Genomic DNA, 3,979 nt, shown 5'->3' on the forward strand with positions numbered 1-3,979 from the left:
GCAAGATGCTAAAAAGCTAAATGATAAGTAAACAAAGCAAAATGCCATCTTAAAGTAACAAAACACTTGCTAGCTTCAGCAAAAGGCAAGCTAAATGCTAAAATTAGTTAAGTTTATTGATTTTCTTTAAAAATCAACAACATAAATTCAACAAACAACAAAAATACAAATCATAAATTACATGAAAGCTAGCAGAAGAAGGATAAATCTTATATCTGCCCCTTTTTCTCAAAGAAATAAATTCAATCAAAAATAATCTTCATTGGCTAAATAAATGTAGCAAATGAAAAGCTGAAAATAACAAGGGGCTAGCCAAAAGCTGAAACATCAAGAGGGTGTGAAAGCTAAAAGGTACAGTGGATAATAATTAGCTCAAGCAAAAGGCTAGATAAATACCAAAAGTAAAAATATGGTAGCTATGTTGTTTAATAGCTAAACTAAAGAAAATGCTAGCCAAAAGCAAAAAAAGCAAACTTAAATCTAAAAGTGACAAAATGAAAGTACCAAAACACAAGCTGAAAGTAGAAAGCTAAAGCATCAAAAGGGTATAAAAGTTAAAAATAGCAATTTTAGTAGCAAAAGGTTACGTAAATGCTAAAAGTAGCAAAAAGAAGGAAAAAACTAGGTCAATGCAAAAAAGTTTAATAATGAAAAAAAGCAAAACAGTAAAAGCAGTAAAATAGTAGCTAAAATATTTTTACTCTAGCTAGAAGCTTAATGTAGCTATGAAACAGCGTGGTTAAAGCTAAAAATAGTACATATTACCAAAATACGGAAAGTATCTGATGTTAGCTGGAAGGTAAAAAAAATAGTTAAATGTTATGAAATTGCTGGAAGTAATAAAAGTCTACGGCTAACAGCTAAAAGTAGAAAGTAGACCAAACCAAAGGCCATAACAGAAGCAGATTTTAAACAGAACAACTGAATGAGCCYAATAGTTTTTATATAGAAACGGTTGAAATATCACAAAGTCTGCAGAAGTAAAAGRAAAACAACTAAAAACAGTGTGAATGCTGACTCAGCATTCCTGTTATTTAATTTATTGTAAATTATTGCTCAGGGGCAGTTTAGTTTATTTTTCTCTGAGGTGTGAATAATACAATGAAACCGGGGGTAAAGTAAATCTTTATTTCTCCCTGACTTGTTTTCCTTCCTCTCGGTTCCAGAGTGRTCTCGGAGCAGAGGTCTTCATGGAGGCGGCCGCCTGGCTGCGTGTGAAAAAGAGGAGAAGACACAGGAAGCGAGTGGCAACAGAAAGCCAGAGTGAGACCAGGGACAGGAATAGTTGAGGGTGTGTAAGCTCCACTCTCACCACTGGCACGCAGCAGGAAGCAGCCCAGCAGCCCACATGACAGCGCCTGCCGTCTCCACCCTGGGCTATTCTGGGCCTCCCTGCCACTGTGGTGTCTTCACACAGCCGCAGCAGCAACGAGCCAGAGGACCAGAGGACCAGAGGACAACCATTGTCTTCTGTTTGTCCTCAGGGACATGACTYTCTCTGCTTCAGGAGATAAATTTAAACGTCTCGTGGTTGAAACAGGAGACGACCTGCAGGATTTTACAACATGATGCATCGGCTGATTTAACCCTCCTGCTGCCCTGAGGTCAAACTAAAGCTTCAGTTTGAAAACTGCTGACTCATGGTTTGTTTGTTTGACCCAAGGACAGCAGGAGGCACGAGGATGAAGCTAATTCTGATGGTTTCATAATGTCAAATTATAATAACAGATTATTGTTTACTGCAGGTCAAATTTGTAAAATAAACTGAGCATCCAACCATCATCCATCATCCATCCATCCACCATCCAACCAACATCCATCCATCCATCCATCATCCAACCATCATCCATCCATCCATCATCCATCCATCATCCAACCATCATCCATCATCCAACCATCATCCATCCATCCATCAACCAACCATCATCGATCTGTCATCCAACCATCATCCATTCATCCATCATCCAACCATCATCCATCCATCCATCATCCATCATCCAACCATCATCCATCCATCCATCAACCAACCATCATCGATCTATCATCCAACCATCATCCATCCATCCATCAACCAACCATCATAGATCTATCATCCAACCATCATCCATCATCCATCCATCCACCATCCAACCAACATCCATCCATCCATCCATCATCCAACCATCATCCATCCATCATCCAACCATCATCCATCATCCACCAGCAGGGACCAGACTCTTCTTTAGTTCTGTTGGGGGACACATTTCAGGACTTTAATCATCTGAACCCGTCCATCCAGAACCTTTGATGTTTACAGACATCAGAATGTGACCTTTGATGATTGACAGCTCGTTTAACAGGACAGATGAAGTTACAGCTGATTACAGTCTTTTTATTGATGTTTTATTCCTTGAATAATAAAAAGGTTCACAGCTGTTGATGTTTTCAGTTTGACCTCTCGGTGTCTCAGAGCTGATGCTCTGCGGCTGCCTCAGAGGAATCCCTGGCATCTGAGCCYTCCATGTTATTGTCCGTCTTTCATACACACACACATGCTCAGAGTGTGTGTTTACAGTTATTACAGACCTCTGTGGGGCTCTTTCTGAAGTAATTCCTATGTTTGAGGACGGAGACCTGTGATGCTGTGTGCGGCTGCATTGTTACAGAAAATACAGAGTAAAACAACCGTTCCAGGAGCTGAAGAGATCCTGAGTCATCAGACCTGTGATGGTCCACACCCTGCTACTATTTTTAACTTTCTCAGTTATAATCATTGTGTTTGTTTCAAAATGTCTCCTGAACCACTGGATGGAATTTAATCAAATTTTCAGGAATTAATTGTTTTGTTTTTACTGTTTGATGGAACTACAGATGTAAATTAGCCTTAGGCTGAATCTGGTGCCATGCATCATTATGTTTTAATTACATACTGTCCCGAACAAATAAAATCATTCATTCATTCATTCAATGATTGGAGCTGAGTTTGAACACACAGTAGTTATATTTTTTGTGCTTGTTTTGAAAATAAAATAGAACAAATAGTTGTTTGTCCTTCAAATAAAAAAGTAATATGTTTCAACAGAAAAGTATTGATCAAGAGGACAGAAAACCTTTGAAAAAAATGATAAAATTGACATTATTTTTAACCAAATTTCACACAGATTAAAATTCTCTGCGGTCTAAGCGGAGCTACAAGACAAACATTKATTTTCTGCATCAGTAAAACGTTGCTTCTGTTCATTATTCCTGGTTTCTGCTTCCAGTTGAGTCAAACCGCAGCTGATGACAGCAAACTGAAGAATTTCACCGCCAAAARAAAAGCCTGAAAGAACGCAGTAAACAACTCAGATCCACCACTTTAAATAATCCTCTGGTAACTGATGCATCTCTGCTGAGGCCGCTCAACCCYGGACCACCAGAGTCCAGCTGCAGCCAGCAGTGTGATAATCCAGCAGATAATCTGGCCTCAGACCTGCAGAGCCTGAYGGACTCCGAGTTCTGCTCCAGAGTCTGGTTCTGGTTAAAGGTGGGTCTCAGGCTGCAGGAACCGGTTCCAACATGCTGGAATCTGGAAAATGTTCTGTTACACAATTTTCAATTTGAACGTGAAGAAAGTGAAGCTTTGGCGACTGCAGCGAAAGTGCTACAGCTAGCTGCTGCTGCTAGCTAAATAACAGAGATCTATCAAAACAAACTGTCGTGTGAGGCGATGGAGGTTTGTTTATAAGAATAAAACAAGAAACTTTTCAGAAACTGTTTTAAGACGACAGCAGTCCACTTTGGTTTTAGCTGCGTTCAGACTAGCCATTAGCTCATCAGGGAGTGTTTTTGTTTTGTCTTCATGAGTTGTGTTTAGTTTTTTATTCTGCTGAAAAAAAAATCACATAAAAACTGAACTAATTTATCATTTTTTATCAAGTTAGTTTTAAACAGAGATGAGTTGTTTACAGTTAAAAACCATCCAGTTATTTAAGATTAACACACACACACACACACACAC

The sequence above is a fragment of the Austrofundulus limnaeus genome, unplaced genomic scaffold (assembly GCF_001266775.1).
Source record: "Austrofundulus limnaeus strain Quisiro unplaced genomic scaffold, Austrofundulus_limnaeus-1.0 Scaffold235, whole genome shotgun sequence".
Classification (NCBI taxonomy): Eukaryota; Metazoa; Chordata; class Actinopteri; order Cyprinodontiformes; family Rivulidae; genus Austrofundulus; species Austrofundulus limnaeus.